Here is a 17,907-nt window from a genome sequence, read left to right as displayed (position 1 = left end):
TCCCTCGCACAGTGGAAGGAATGAGAGATAACTCTAGGTTCTCCCCTATAATGACACTAACCCATTCATAATAAGGAATCTGTCTATTTGATTTATTCACTAACAAAGGGCCCACCACATATTATCATGATGATTAGGTTATCAACATATGAATTCCGAGAGACACAATTGCCTGGCTTTGTACCTAATTTCAGGATTTCGGGTACATCCTCCAGAAATTCTCACACTGTAAGCAATTCAAATTTCCTATCTTTTGTGGGTATAGGAAATATCTTCCATTGCTGAAAAACAGTGAACAAAAAAATAGGATATGAAAAAATGAACAAAAATATTACAAATATCCAGCTTCCTGCTAAACTTAATCACAGTTGGTAACATTAATCTAGAAATAAGCTGAATGGGATATCAGAACATGACACATAATGCTATGGTCAAGGTGGTACCAAGGTCAGGGCCAGTGGTACTGGAAGGGATCCAAGTCTTTGTTGATTATCACATGAAGATGGATTTTCTTGGTGCTGCTCCAGGGAGCAGAGAACATTTTTGCTTCTTATAAAGAAACCCATGTGAGTAAAAGGACTAATCAACCCATGAATAAGCTGCCAAGTGAAGAAGTGAGCTCCCCCACCATGGAGTGATCAAACAGGGGTGAACTGGTTACTTGTTTCCTCTCTAGGACAGATCTCAGAGTCAATAATCTCTAGGAACTTCCATCCACCATTGATTTCTGAATTCTTTGTTAACATAGTGATGCATGTAATGTTTGTTTAAAATTCTTTTGTAATTGGGCATCATTTATAGAATTTGCTCTCATATTTTTTTCCTGAAAATGAGTGGTTAGTGTGAATGCTTTTAGTACAGTATAAACTCTGCCTCTTTATCTGGTGTATTGGTTACTTTTCTGTTGCTGTGGTATTTCTGTGATATTTCACTGACCAAAACAACTTGTAGAAGAGTTTGAGTTTATGGTCCCAAAAGCAAGAGTCTGTTATAGCAGGGAGGCATGGCAGCAGAGGTGGCTGAAGGAGGAGTGGAAGCTAAGCTCTCACATCTTCAAGTAGGCACAGGAAGCAAGAGAGCGACTGGAGATCCAGCAAGGCTTAAGAACTCTCTAAGCTCACCCCCAGTGATGTGTTTCCTCCAACTTAGCCATACCTTCTAGGATCCCCCAAAACAGCACCACTGACTGGAGACAAAATGTCTAAATACTTGGGGCCTATGGGGGACATTCTCATTCAAACCATCACATCCTTGGGTCAGATGGAAGTTACCCTTGAATGGGATAGGAAAGCCAGAATGAAGCACCAGCTGAAGGGAGATTTGAAGATGAACCGGGAAGGTGTGGAAAAGATTGAGAGCAGCACGCAATAGCTCTCAGAGCACCTTTCAGTTACCTGGAGCTTTCAGGAAGATATTACATGGAAAGGAGCAGTGACCACAAGTTTGGGAGATGGTATTTTTAATTTGATATACTCTACTGTATAGTTGCAAAAATACAGAAAATTCATAATCTAGGGAGAATAACAGAGAAAGTGTCTACCTAAGATGAGAATGAAAGGTGAAGGCTGCAGGAGTGGATGGTGGGGATTTGAGGCTCCAAAACTGGCATGATCAATGTCAAAAAACGTGAAATACCCTGATGTGAAGATTGGTATACACATTCATCATTTAAATAGTGTTTGTTCAGCTATAACTTCATTAGTACTTATTAAGGTGACTTTATGACTTCTGTAAATATTAAAGCTTAATATCTAGAGCAAAACATGCTAAGGAGCAAAAAGAAGGACACTTTCAGTTAATTGGGATTCTTTCTATTCGGAGGAACTAAGGGGAAGATGGCTCTCTCAATTTAGTTCAACCTGCCACTGAAATGGATTTTCTAACCTTGTTCCTTTTGTCTTTCTCTAATTAGACTTTTTTAAAAACCACTAAGGACTTACAACTCATTTATACTAGATGACTAAGAAGGGAAACAATGAGCTCTGAGTATAAGATAAGGGGAGGTTAGAGCTGGGAACACATTGATAATGGGAGTGCACAGTAAAATGAAAAAAGAGTGTCTAGAAAGTGACTTAGAGTCTGTGGCTTTTGTTTGTGTGTGTGTTGCCCTTACACCTGCTCTTTATGAGACTTCACTAGTGTTATGCTCAGAAATTGTTAAACTCGATATGTGTTTTGAAAAAATAAAACAGATGTAAAACAGCTTAATAAAAGAAAAAGTACCATATCATATGAACTATCTAGAATAATCAAACATAGAAATAAAATCATAGAATGGTAATTCCAGGGGCTGGGAGGAGTTATTGTTCACTGAGTATAAGATTTCAGTTATATAAGTAATTAAATTCTAGAAAGGGCGCTGAACATTATCCCTATAGTGAACAGTACTACATCTTGCACTTAAAATGTGTAGAGGATTGAATTCATGTTAAGTCTTCTGAAAACAATTGAAAAACAAACTTAGTCGAAAGCCTGGGGATAAAGCTTCAGAAATGGGTGGATTAAGTAATCTTGAACAAGTCACAAAAAAGCCAAATCTTAAAAGGAATATATAGACAAACGTGTCCTCACATTTTTTAAGCATAAAGGTGAGATGCATTAGACAGGTATTTGCACAGATAAAAGGAATAAATATCATTAATATTGTACTCTACAGTATAGTAACTATAGGAACACTCATTAAACATACATGCAAAGAACAAATCAGTAGTTCAGTTAATGTCATAGCCACTCCAAAGAAAACAATGAAATACTAATCTATTCTCTGGAAATTTTATAAATATGCTGACATTATGGGTTAATGTAAAACATTACTATTGGAGAGGAAAGATTGGGCTAATTCATGTTTTGAAACACATACCTACACATAATCCAGCAATTTCCTGTCTAGAAGATACTCAAGCTAAATACATTCACGGGGGAGGCATGTACACAAACACTGTTATTTGTAAAAGCAAAATGTTGGGGGGAAACTCTCAGTGCTTGTCAATATGTAAACTCATAAATAAACTAGAGGATATCTAAAGATGGAATAAAATATCATAGTTTTTAAAAGTGAAATAATCTGCAGGGAATAAAATAGAAACATTTCTAATATATTAATAGGGTAAATTATGGATGTATACATATACATGTATATAATACTGTACATTTCATAGTGTAGAAAAAACTATTTCTATAGCAAAATACATATTCATAAATTCATAAATATATACTGTCCTTGTTTGTTTCTCCATTGCTGTGACAAAACACTCTGACCAATACCAACTTGGGGAGGAAAGGGTTTATTCAGCTTCCATCTCCCAGGTCCCAGTTCATCAGGGAGCCCAAGCTGGAGCACAGGCCATGGAGGAATGCTGCTTACTGGCTTGCTCCCTTGGCCCCTAATCAGCCCGCTTTCTTATGCAACACAGGCCCACCTGCCCAGGGGTGGCACCCCCCCTAGTGGGCTGGGCCCTCCCATATCACTCATCAAGAAGATGCCCTCAGACATGGCCACAGGCCAGTCCAATAGAGGAAATTCCCCAATTGAGGCTCCCTCAACCCAGGTGTGTCAAGTTGACACTAAAGCTATCCAGCATATGTACATTTTAGCACCTGGAAAAAGAATCCTAGACGAATTCAAACCAAAATCATAAAAGGAACTCTTCTTAGAGGAAAACAAGGATTGACTATAATGGCTAAAAATAGATCTTGTGTAAATGAAATGATGAATTTTATGACAATTAATTTATTTGCCTTTTATATTTAGAAATATTTAAGCAAAATATTTTTATTTTGCACAATTACAATTTTTACCTTTTTATAAGAAGAAAGGAGTTAGGAATGAGTCAGATAAATTCAAAGGTGGATAATGAGAGAACCTTCTGGCTCAGCTTCAAACAGCAATTGAAGAGCTTAGGGTATTTATCTGATATCTGTGTGCACCTTAGTTTAAATCCATAGGTAATGATTGTTGTTTCAATAACAAATTCTCTGCCAAGATATCTGTACCCTAAACCAATTTCAGACAGAATAAGAAAAGAACATTAATTAGTAAGGTAAACTCACACAGATGTATGACCCTAGGGAACATTACTTTTTAAACTTAAATTTCCTTCTGAGGATAATAAAAAATGAATAGCTTATTTGTTGGATGTTTTCTGTGAAGCAGGCACTGAGCTAAAATCCTGAACATGTATTTTTCACTCATTTATCTTCCTGACAACCTTTGAGCTAATATTATTAAATGCAGCAGTACTTTGGTAAGCATAAAGCATGACTCATGGTATGCATGCAATCAGTGTTAGCAAGTTTGGTTTTTGTAATTATTATTCTTTGTGATTAGAAAGTAATTATGCTGAAAATCGGTAAGTTCTGTAGCTACCTGTGGTTTCAAAGTACTATTTGATAACACACAACTTTTTATAATCTTTAGACCATCTGACTATATTACCATGTTAGAAGGTAATTAAAAATATATGAAGTACTTTTAAAACGTATTTGTACACACTACATTCACCCAGATAGAAAATTTTGTGTTGGAGTTAAATGAATATCTTAGGAATATTGCCATGTCTCAAAATAATTTTAGAACTCCTTTTTGGTACTTGTCTTCTGAAGCATTTTGAACCACATAAGAAAATCAATCTTACTCTCTTATGAATATGCTTTATTCTCAGATATGATATTAATCTTCAAGTGATTATCTTATTCATTAGGCTTATTGCTTAATAATGTTTGAATTTTCCCAAAATCAAAACACAAAAATTTCACTTTATATAAAATTCAAGTTTTATCTTTATGATTTAAAAAGTTCTCCAAAACTGTCACAGTTAAATACCCCATCAATTTGCCCAATGGATAAATGTTAACAATTGTAATTTTTTTAATCTTTATTTATTTTTTTAATTTAATAGCCACATGATTAGAAGAAACATTACAGCTTTAACATATTCAGTAACACACTCCCGAGAAAGGATACATCTCTTTCAAAAGTGACTGTAAATTTTTAGGTTCAGAGTTGAATTAATAGAGTTATACAATATTGAACTCAGTATAAACACTGTAAGACATAAAATTGAATGCGTTTTTAACCTTTAAAGAAGATCTCCATTTTGTTTTAAAATATGTTTATTTCCTACATTTTAAATGCTACTAACGCTTAGATGTTTGCACATGTGTCTTTAATCTCTATGTATCTCTAATCTCTATGTAGCTGATTATTACTAGTCACAGTTGGATCCTTGGTACCTGAGTATGGATATAAAGTCATCAGGTAGATTTCAATGATAATGTTTATCACCTCTACTAATTAACATGAAGTACATTTTTATGCTTCCTCCTCAAATATAACTCAGTTTTTATTTATTTATATATTTTTGCTAATGCCAATGTATTCTTTCTTTTAACTTTTACAAAAACTTTATTGAGAATTTCATATATGCATATAAGGTGTTTTGATCAAATCCATGTCCACTCCCTCCCTTCCAACACCTCACATATCTCCCCATCACTTTTTTCTTTTTCTTTTTTTCTCTTCTTTCATTTATTTATTTTTATGGGGCTTTTGGGTACTATAACATCTCCCCTCTGAAGAGGTTACCCTAAAATCTTGTAAGGATTAGATACAAGCTCCCAAATACTTTTGACATTTTTGGCCTTTGGAACAGAGTATGTTGCTAGCAGTCTCAAGGACATTTTGACTTTTAGCCAAGAAACTGGCTACTTTTCTTTGGGGTCTTTTTATCCTAACTGTCTAGCCAGTTCCTACCTCCTATTCTTATCACACCATCCTCTGAAGAGGTTACCCAAATTGCCAATGGGGAATAGGGCGCAGACTGCTCTGGCTTCTTCCATGCTGAACAGGGAAGCAATTGGTGAGGCAATTGGAGTATCCCTTCAGTGGGTCTACATAAAAGACTCACAAATTGCATAACTCTTGTTTCTAAGGGCAAAAGAAAGTCCTTGAATCATGAATAGGAGATGTGAAGGAGAAGTAAAGGCAAGAGTAATTAGCATTACAAGTTCTAGACAGGGAACTAGAAAAGTCAAAACAGGGCAATTTTCAAATGTTCGTCTGAGAGTCCATTGGAATTTCTTGACAAGGGCTTCCAAAAGCATCCCCCTATTGGGTTCCTCCTGAGCTTTCTTTGGTCTTCCAAGGCTGGACTCTAGAGTGATGGATTCAGGATTTGCTTTCAGATATTTTGATAGCTGTTGGAGTAGTTAGAATCAGTGTCAGTTCCTTCAAAGTTCCATGAAGATTATTTCTGAAGAAATATTTTAGAAATGGTTAATTCAATAATATTATTGTTTGCAGTAACAATTGGCCTGGAAAGATATGCCCAGTAGTGCAATAATGACAGAAATATTATGAAAGTAACCAATCACATTTTTATTCAATTAAAGGTCCACTTCATAAGATAGAGCACATACATAACATTGATATCAGGCCTAGGAACCTGAGGCTAGACAGGTCATAGGACATAGGGGAGAACCTAATGCTAATTTTCTACTAAACAATTATATTAAACTGACTCTTTTTTTAAAAAAATTTATGTGTGTGAGTGTTATGCCTGCATGTGTGTAAGTGTACCCATGTTGTGCAGTGCCTGTGAAGGTCAGAAGAAGGCATTGGATCTTAAAGTTGGACTCAAACCCAGGTCCTTTGTAAGAGCAGTCAGTGCTCTTAACCACTAAGCCATCTCTTCAGCCCATGGAAACTATTTTATTTATTTTTTTACATTAAAAAATTGTTTTTATTAAATTTTGTTGTATTTCATACAGAATATCTCAAACAATCTGAATGATCTTTATAATCCTGTCCCCACCAGCACTTTTCCATCACCCCCCACTGGAAACCTGTATACTGTGTCCTGGCTGTTAAAGGCCCACTGTGTCAAGTCAGTGTCTCCAGATGTTCCTGAATGCAAGTCCATCTCTTTTCAGTTTAGTCAGATCCCTCTCATCCATCTATCCAAACACCTATCATTTACTTTACTTTTTTTTTTAACAGAGCATAGGGTGTGGGGGTGGGTATTTACAGAGGAGTGGGTGCCCCTCCCATTTGCAGCCTCACTGGAAAGTCCACACTCAGATATAAATCCTGTGACTTCCTGACAGCCACAGAAAATGGTGAGAGGTGCCTCCTGGCATTCTCAGCTTATGTATCCTCAGGCCCTCCCCCACATGCAGCTAAGTTCAACTGATTGGGTTGGAGAGGTAACCGACTCCCCCCTCGACTCCTTGATGAGAGTGGGAAGGAGGTGTGTGTGCCTATAGTTTGCCAGCATAGTGGTCTGAGTACAGTTCCGTTAACCCTCCACCCATTCCTTTGGCTCTCATATTCTTTCCACAACCTCTTGTGCAAAAGTCCCTGAGCCTTGGAGGGGGTGGTAGGGGTAGGATGATCTTCCTCCTATTGTGGCAAGGCCCTGAATTTTCAGGTCTCTGCATCATCAGTTTTCCATGGGCTGTTGGCCTTAATGACTTACTGTTATACCCAGAGATTAACCAACTCACAACTCTCAACAGAGAAGTTTCCTTATGCAACAGATAGTGATTAACACAGAAACCCACAACTGGCAACATGCAGTGAACAAGAAACTACAGAATGCTTAATCCCTGAATAGGACACTTACATCAAACTTCTGCCCACCCCCCCCCATCAAAGTTCAAAGATCATTGCTTTCAGAAGAGGAGGCAGGAAAATTGTAAGAGCCAGGGGTGGTAGATGACCACAAGAAAATAGAGTTTTCCAGACAGCTGATCAGTTATTCATATGAACTCACACAATGGAAAGAGCATACACAAGTCCCATGCAAACTCAAGCCAGACAAAATGCCAGCATAGACATGAGGAAGTGGGTAAGAAGCTCCAACCCCACCTAAGGAAACTGTGACAACAGATGGCTGCTGGGAGGGGAGAGACAGTCTCTTTTAAGCACAGGACTCTTGATAGGTTAACCAGGTATCAGTGGATGCACCCACACTGAAGGACATTTGGAGACCCTAATTAGACTCTGTAGGCTATATGTGTGTGTGTGTATTATATATCTACTATATGATAAAATATTATATATGTACATATATGAAAAATGGAGCACATTAAATTGGATGGGGGCAATAAGGGGTGGTATGAATAGGGAATGAAATCTAAATACCATCAAATTATATTGCATGAGACCTACAAAAATTAAATACAAATAATTTATACACTAAAAGTAATACTGTTTGAGGGGGCTGGAGGGATGGCTCAGTGGTTAAGAGCACAGATTGCTCTTGCAGAGGACCTGGGTTCAATTCCTAGAACCCACATGGTGGCTACGAACCATCCTTAACTCCAGTTCGAAGGGAATCCAAAGCCCTCTTCTGACCTCAGTGGCATTGCACGACACAGGTGCACTCACATACCTGCAGGCAATACAGTCGTACACAAAAATAAAAATAATAAAATATTTTTAAAAATAATAATATTGTTGGAAATAAATGTCTTAGATCCTATGATAACTAGTTGGAAGGGGATCATATTTACTTAGAGGTAAAAATCATACTTTTTTTTAGCATTTTCTCTGTCACCACTTATATAACTAGTAGACAATGTATTTGTTATGATCTAGAAATTAGTTTTCCATAAGCCCTGGGACTTTTATTTAATTGAAAATTAAACATATTCTAAGCTAGATCAAGCACTTTTTTCTCCTCACCCTAACCTTTGCCAAATTACTTAGGATGGTAGTAAGAAATGTCAGTGGATTCACTGTGCTGCAGTGAAGCTATTCTCTTACCATCTGTAGACCTATTCATGCTGACTCCCAAAGAGTTAGAACTTCTTTTCACTGCTTCCCTTTTACTAATAGCCCTGCCTCCAGTGGTATCAGATTATTCGCTTTAGTGAGCCCCATTCTTCTTCCAATTCCAATTTTGATCACAAATTGCCTAGAAATTGAAATCAATGGCAGACTAGGAAACCAAGTAACTGAGTTTGTTAGAGTTGTTCATAAAAGTAAATTAGTATTTTTCCTTTTGAGCAAGTTGTTTGAATTTGATGTTAATTCTGTTGATAAGGTTGTTGCTGAGTTCAAGATTGCTGATATCATCAGATAAATAAATCCATGATAAGTAAGGAATTGTATGTAAAATTCATTATTGTTCTTTTGAAAAAAAAACTGCAATTTATGCCATATGATAGTTCCCTTTTCCCTTTGGGAAGGGCTCTTTCCTACAATTTTCTCTCTGTGCATGTAATGATATCATCTGTTATTAAAGTTTGAAAGATTTGGAAGTCCTCCAAATTCTAATTCTGATCTTGGTACTGATTTGGGGAGCACCACATGACTTCTGTATATTCTATTTTCTTTTGTTATAAATTGAGAAAGTGTCATGTTAGCTTCTTACCTGTGATAAAGAAAAAGTAGAATGAAGATCTTGGATACAGACTGTGCTAAATATATGTAGTAACAGTAAGATTTACTTATTGCTACAGACTCAGTTTTGAAAGAGTAACTGGAAGCTGAAAAGATCAGTTGAGCTCAAGTGGAATAGGAAAAGCTAACATCATCCAAGACCTGGAAGATTTGAATGAGAGGCTGGAGGACATAGAGGGGGCCAGTTTAAATAACTAAAGATAACTGAGGAACAAGAAGCAAATTTTAGAAACTTCATGGAGAGAGAGGAGGCTATACCACACTGAGAGTGACACATGTAAACAACCTGACTGAGTTGAAGGTCCAGGTAGAAAGTGTACCACAGGTCAAGCAGATACTGGAACTTTCCAAAAGAAGAGTGGCTTGAGGCTGCACATGGAGGACCTCCTGACCCATGAGAGTGGATGACCAGAGCTGAGTCCTCCTTTAGGACTTCTGAACACAGAAATAGATAGACAAGGAGGTAGAAAAGAAAAATCAAAATGATAATATGAGACATTTGATAATGGAAGCCATAATTCTTAAGACTGGGTAGACCAGGCCTAACCATAGTGGTCAATGTTAAGATTGTAGAGCATATCTTGAGTATGACCTGAAAGTGGTTTCTGGTTTTATTAGAATTCCATTTCATGTTCCTTACAGAGCTTTCTGGCAATGGTATAAATGGGATGAAGAGTGGAGCCAATAGCTATTATCCCTCTTGAAGAATGACTGCATTGCGATCATTCCCTCGGGGTGGCACAGATAGTTATAGAGCCTGTCTAAATGAATGATAGACCCAAACAGCATTGCTGGGAGGATGGGACATTTCCTTCTTTGTGTTCTCTAGCCAGCACAAAAGGAAAATTTTTATCACATGCCCTGTAGGCTTTGTTTATTCTTACAGAAGTGACCTTATACAACACAAATTAACTCACATGTCAAATGGTTCATATTAGACCATGGACAGCAACTAACTTCTAGTAGTGCAGAGGATTTTGCTTTATAATCAGCAGAGCAAATGGCTAGTTGTCACAACCTCTTCTCCTTATGGGCAGAATTTGGAGTCATCTGGGAAAGATATAACCCAACAGTTTGTATTTGTTGTAGCAAGACCCTCACATTTTGGTACCATTGGTACCATTTGATACCATTTCCCCTAATCTTAACATACCAGATACTCGACATTGAATAGTTTATAATTAACAAACTGTGAATTTCAAGATCAAGGCATCAAGGTTTGATGTCTTGTGAGCACACTTTGCTTTAAAGGTGGTACCCCTAACTTGGCTGATGGGGAAAAGGGCCAAGCATTCCCTTGCGCCTCTTTAAGAAGTCACTAATCCCATTCATAATGGCTGATTCTTCATTATTCAACTACCTCTAAAACTCTCTATCTGCCAATACCTGCACATTGTTGGGCACATTTCAACATATGAATTATGAGGGTCATTCAATCTGTAGTTTCCTGCCATTCCTTCCCATATTTTTCTTAGCACACAGGTTGAGCATCCCTAATCTGAATGTTTTAAATCCAAAACACTCCAAATTTTGAAAAATAATCAAATACTAAATGCTACCTGTGAAGAATTTCTCACCATAAACATTTTCACATAGAAAAGTATTCTATACAATTACTCAAGCTATATGCACAAGGTATACATACAACATAAATGAGTTTTGTGTTTAGACTAGGAGTGTTAACCTCAAGATAGTTCATTGGGTATACGCAAATATTCCAAAATCTAATAATGTTCGGAATCTGAAACTGGCTCCAGGCATTTTGAATAAGCTATGTTTAAGTTTTATAAGTCCCATGGTCACACAGGCTTTCTCTTTCTCCTCTGTCTCTTCTATATTCAGCACACTGTATGGATTCTCTTTCCCTAGGCACTGAGAACTTTCTAGCTCCATGCCCTGCAAGCTTCATTTGTGTCTATCTCAGCCCACACATTTGTGCCCAAGCTCTGGGGGCCCTTGTTTTCCCTGTCCTCTCCTGTGATTAGCATCCATCCTCAGAAACGCTTCTTTTATGCAAATATTAGTAAGTCATACAATCCTAACCCTTCGATTATAAATTCACACTAATTAGGCATGAATTTCAATACTTTCCAACATCCTCCAGACTCTCACTGCTGATCAGAGCTCCTTATCCTCCTATCTCACTCCCTACTTTGTTTTACAAGAAATCCTTCCTCAGATTCTAAACCTGCCTTTCTGAATATTTCTTTTCAATAAATAATACCTGATAAGATCAAGACAACCCAGCAAAACTTTTTTGTTCAGTTCATGCATTTTGTTTTTTTCTTACCTATTCCATTTTTCCAGCTCCAATGAATTAAATATTCCTCCATATAGCCATTATTCATTGATTTCAAGAAACAAAATCAAATCCAAATATGAAAGACCTTTCCTCAGACACTAGAGGCCATGTCTTGAGAGGAAACCAAAATTTTCATATCTGTCTTCTATCTGTCTCTCTAGCAAAACATGGTGTTCTGCTTTTCTTCTATTCTGTATAACAAATGACATGACATTATCATTTAAAATAAAAGTTTATGTCTCTTGGTTATGGAGTGGAAGGGGTCAGTCCATAGGTTTGCAGTTAGATAGTGATTGGAGGCTAGGGTCAGTTGAAGGTTATTTCACTCAAACATCAGGTCCTGGGCTGGGATAGAACAGCTGCACCTGGTTGAATATCTCTCCCTGTGACCTCTCCACATGACTAGCAGAGGATTTTTCATAGCATGACTGCCACAGGGAAGCTGACTTCATACATGGCAACTCAAGGCATTAAGGGTAAGTGATCCAAGAGACCAAGATAAAAAGGTTCAAATATTCTTATGATTTACAGTAATGTGGGTGGATTCACCATGGCTTCTCTCAATTACAAATCAGTTTTACGGGGTTGTCTACACAAGGTTGCCAATACCAGACAAGGTGGCTCATTGGTAGACCATCTTACTATCCTATACAAGCAGGTACGTATCTCATGCCTACTTATTCCTTCCATCCCAGCAATCTGATTTTCCCCATTTTCCTCAAATTTTTTCTTAAATCATTTTCTGAAACATCAGTACTACTATCCATTTGGCTAAAAACAAACTGATGGCCTTCTCCTGAAGCTGGCATTTCTGAGTTTTCCACACTAGTGGCCTGGTTCTTCTATCACCCAGGCTCTAAGCAACCTTGCTTTCCAGCATTTGCTTTTCATTACTATGATAGTTCACTTGCCCCATTCCATTTTCCTCTCTCATCGCCCTGTTGGTCTCTCATCATCTTCTGTCTGAACTACTGCCTTCCTTGCTTCTCATATGTTTTTGTTCCAGTCTATCCTACATTTCATTTTTCTAATCATAGCTTCATTGAGTTATGTCTCTGATTAAAAATGAATTTCAAAATTCTGCTTTTTAGGTACAGCATGGCCTGTGACTATACTCAACTCTCCTTGGTCGTTTTAGATGTCATTCATTACTTTGATTCATGAGCCTTCATTTCAGCCAGCTTAAATGCTTGCCTTCCACCAGATATGCATTTTCACCAATATTTCATGCTATATGAAATAATGTTCTTTTCTACAATTCTCTGTTCAATTCTCATATTAGGTTTTATGCATGTTCCTAAATTCCTATAGCACTTTTAGAGTACCCTCGTTGCATTGTATAGTCTTTTAGTGTCGCTTAAATAGAAAACATCTCTCAGGCAGAAATAGGTTTTATTTGTGTTTACAGGGCTTATACATTCTCTAAACCCAATTACTAGCAATAACTTGCACACATGCCTCCTGGTGCTCATGGTTTCAATGACTTGTCTAAGGTCACATAACTAAATGGCAGGAATGGGCCTTAACTCCAAATTATGTTTATGCATGTGTGTCACTACATTCTGTTGCTGTAAATATTTTGGGTAGGATAAATTGATTCTGTTTGCTCTCTAAGGCATATATACTATGCTAAACTTTTGTTTGAGTTGTTTATTTCATCTTTTCCCAAATTATAATGCCAAGAATGCTAATGCTCAGTGGTATAGTGGAAACAGAAGCATTTTCAAAAGCATATTATGCTGACAGAGAGGCCCAGGGCAATTTAGGTGTGATAGGCAATCTCAAAATTATCTTGATTATTTTGAATTCCCATTGGCCCTGCATTCTAGGACCCAGCATTTTTAGGCAGGATTTTAAAAAACATCATTAGGATGAATGTACATCAGTCCATTAATCAACTCTTTCCTGGTATCAAAATATATTGTGGGTTTTTTTCCTGTTTAAATTTCTAATCATTTTGAAGTTACAATTCCTTTACATGATATATATGCTTTTATAAGCACCCTCAATGTCTCCTGCATATCCCACTTAAGAAAAGGCATTATAAATGAAAAACATTACATGAGTGGTTAGCATTGTCTGTGGTGGTACCCACACCTGGAGTAAGTGCCTTTTCTGCCTCCTCACATGGACTGACCACTCACAGAAATGCACAGCTCAGTGGGCCATTTACTACATGGGCATCTCTAGAAAATGGGGAAGTCACAACCTACTTTCCTTGCTGTTTTAACAACACTATTGACCTAAGATCTGTACCCTTTCACTCTGTAAACATTAAAGCTCTCCTTTTTCTCAAACCTGGATATATTTCTCCTGCTTTGGTTATTGGACCATTTATCATTAGAAACGTTATAAAGGACACTTATCTAATGGTCTCTGGTCCCCAAGATATGTGGCAGTTTAAGTCAACTAGTACATTATCAAGTCAACTATTTCTTTACATTCACTACTCGTACAAAAAGAGGTTTGGGAATCTCACATTTGGCTATTATTTGCATCTGCACAAAGAGTTTTGGTTCAAATCCCAATTCTGACAGCTGTGTAAATTTGGGCAAAGTATTTAGTTCTTTAAATGTTGTTTTCTCACATATAAAGCAGAGCCATTCTGAACTCTTAAGGGCTATTATGAGGGAAAAAGTGCATATGCCCATGTTTACTGCCATAGCTACTTTCAGAAGTGAGAGAAAACATATTCAGCATTTAAAATGTAATTAGAAACCACAAACAACCTGAAAATGTCTAATTTATCACTACTATAGTTTTGTTCTAGTTGCTAGTGAAGCGTGTGGATAATTGAGGACACCTGGCATTTGACACTAATTGTCTAACCTCTGTGAAGCTGATGGATGAGAAGTTGATCATTGGTTCTCTGCTGGATCTGAGTTCACAACCAACAAAACCTGTGTGCACTATGCAGCATCAGAGAGCTGGAACTACGTAACATCCCTTGTCAGCCTCCAAATGAGCACGCACCTGAACTACTTCAAATATTCTGACCACATTAAGAAAGCAACTCCAGGGGCTGGCTTTTATGAGGAAAGTTTGAATAGAATATGACCTCGGTAAATATCAGTGAGTATGTTGGCCAACCTTTCATTAAATGTGTAATAACTTGAATGTCTGAGGCATTTAGAAAGTTTCTACTACGTGTCAAGCCATGCATTAGAGATATAAGGTACAAATTAGTAACTTCATGAGAAGTTTAGAATGCTCAGAAGTGTATGCTTAAAGACAGCGATCTTCCACATAGCATAGGATTCAACTAGTGATGACCAAGGTTTTGGTTGACTTAGAAGTTTCCCAGATAGTGCTGGGGCAATGGCTCAGTGAGTAAGAAAACTTTTTCTGCAAGAACAAGGATCTGAATTTGAATTCCCCAGCACTTAAAAGCCAGTTATGCCCAGGGGGGAAGTTGCAGGGGAGAAATGGGAGGGCACATGTGGTGAAAGTATGTGAAATTCTCAAAGAATAAATAAAAATACTTAAAAAAAAAACTAGGCATGGCTGTGTATGCTGGGAACCTTGGTATTGGGGTGTTGGGGGATGAAGATGGGGGATCCCAAGATCTTGCTGTCTAGCCAGCCTAGCAGAACCCACAGTCTCCTAGCTCAGTGAGATACCTTGCCTCAATAAGCCAGAGAGTGATAGAAAAAGACATCTAACATCATGTTTTGACCTTTTCATGGGCACACATGGGCATATGCACACACACACACACACACACACACACACACACACATGAATGCAACACACAGGGGAGAGAGAGGAGAGAGAGAGAGAGATAGAGAGAGAGAGAGAGAGAGAGAGAGAGAGAGAGAGAGAGAGAGAGATTTTCCAGAGTACTAAACCTGGCATCATGTTTTGAAATGTTCCTGGTGTTTACTATTTCATAGCACTGATTGAGAATATTAGACTTACCACCATCTTTCATAAAATGTCACTAGTGTAATCTCTTCTTTATCTCTTTGTTACACTCTCTCTGTGGAGACAAATGATTATTAGGGATAGTATATGAATTGAGATGTAGCATATAAAGAGTCAAGACAAAAGCTGGGTATATAGTATTGCTATTACTATTAGTATCATCATCATCTCCTTAGGACAAATTGAAAGTATTAAAAACAAAACAGAACAAAACAACTATACAAAACATATATACATTTTTTGACAAGCCCCAGCCTCCCTGGAAGTCACTATGTGGACCAAGCTGGCCTCAGGCTCATGGAGATCTGCCTGCCTCTTCTTCCTAAGGGTTGGGATTAAAGGTACACACCACCATGCCCAGTGTACCTAATTTTTAAAGATGGAAGTTTACTTGTTGTTTTCCTATCTCTAACCTTCAAAAAATGAGAGTAAACAGGGGAAGTGAATATGGTAAAACTACATTATGTATATATAGAAATGACATAATAACAGTTCTTATTTTATACTACTAATATACAGTGATTAAAAATAAAATAAAGGTAATGGCATTCTATGTCTGCCTTTTACAATCCATTTGCATACTTCTGGACATAACTGGAATTGTGCAGCTAACACAGTACCCCAGACAGATCTACTGTGGGCGATAGCATTCCCTAGACAGGTGTCCTGACTTGTATGTGCAGGCTGAGAATGAGCCTGTGAGAGAGCAGTATTCCTCCATGGTTTCTGCTGTATATCCTTAGCTGTGAGTTCCTTGGTCAGAGGTAATGTGTGTGGAATAGAAAGCAATCCTGCCTTCAGGTTTCTTCTTGAGTCCCTGTTGACTTCCCTCCAGAATGGACTATAACCTGCGAGAAGAAATGAACCCTTTATTCCCATAAGTTTCTTTTGGTCAAATACCATGTCTCAGCAACAGAAATGAAAGTAGAATAGAAACTGATACTGAGGAAGTGGGATGCTACTTCCTGGACCTGACTATCTTGGCTTCATGTCTTGAACAATCTCAGGGAGTACTGGAAAACTCTGGAAATTAGTGCTGTAAAAGTGCTTAGAGCTTAATGAGTCATTCTAGTGGGTGGTTGGAAGATAGTAAAACTGAAAGAAATGTAGACTGTGGAGGTCTGGCTCCCAAGCTATTAAAGGGAAGCAAATCTTCTACTGAGAACTGGGTCAAGGACCATGCATGTGATATTTGGACTAAAAATCTGTGTGTGCTGATGAGCTGAGGCTAAGGCACAGCTGTGATTGTCAAAGAGATCAGCACCATTAAAATAAAATCTGTGTTTTCTTGGGACAATCCTAAAGGTTTTTGTGCATATTGATCTTTCTGGAGCTGAAGAAGCAGCTGACATTGTCAGAGATCAGCACCACTGATGTGACACCTCCTGTGAATAGGCCTCAGAGTCAACACACAGAGGATGGTCCAAGTCTGCATCTCAGGCTTGATGCAGAACTTGGCAATATGTAAGAGTCGTACATGTGGACAGCCTCCAGTATCCTGGTACCAGCACCTTACCTGGTTAAGTCCAGCACACCCAGCCCGCCTTGACTCCCACAGCCTCTTTCATCCTCCCAGGTCCCCAGCTCCCCCACAGAGTCTCCTCCTCCTAGGCTGGGTACAGACCCATTTCTTGTCTTGGCACCCCAGACATCAGGGCTAAGCTCTCTCAGGCAGAGCCTCCACTGCTTCCTGATCCTTTGCATCAGGACCAACCCATTTCCTCCCTGTGGCCCCCAGGAATCCTCTAGGCCTGGTCTTGCTCTCACCTCCCTTTACTTCCCTCGGTGGCACAGCCATTAGCTTCCTGAGGCCAGCATCTATCCTGGGCCCTTCTCCCAGGACACTGCAGCCCCCAAATTCTTGAGGGCAACATCTTTCCTGGAGGGACCCATACCTTAGGAGAAATCCTGGTATCATCTGAGCCTCATCTCACTTGGGCCTCTGTGGGAACCCTGAAGACAAAAACAATTAGGCCATTCCAATATAAAATCAAAAGAGAGAACCTGAAGCCTAGACTAACCAGGTTTTCACGCCCAACAAGTGAATCACAAAGGCACATAAAGATTACAAAAAGAAGCAGATTTAAACTCAACAAAGGAAGGCTTGAGTCTCACACAAGAATCAGAAACTAGGAAGGAAATTCACATGTCAAAGTCAAAAAGAAAAAACAATAACAAGAAAAACCAAAATAATATAGCCCCATCAAGTACCAATAGTCCTCTAGAGGAGTACAATGAGAACTCCCTAGAGATAACACAGGACACTGAACTCAAA

The sequence above is a fragment of the Nannospalax galili genome, unplaced genomic scaffold (assembly GCF_000622305.1).
Source record: "Nannospalax galili isolate Female #2095 unplaced genomic scaffold, S.galili_v1.0 scaffold261, whole genome shotgun sequence".
In the NCBI taxonomy this organism is placed as follows: domain Eukaryota; kingdom Metazoa; phylum Chordata; class Mammalia; order Rodentia; family Spalacidae; genus Nannospalax; species Nannospalax galili.
Note: the sequence above shows the minus strand (reverse complement) of the source record.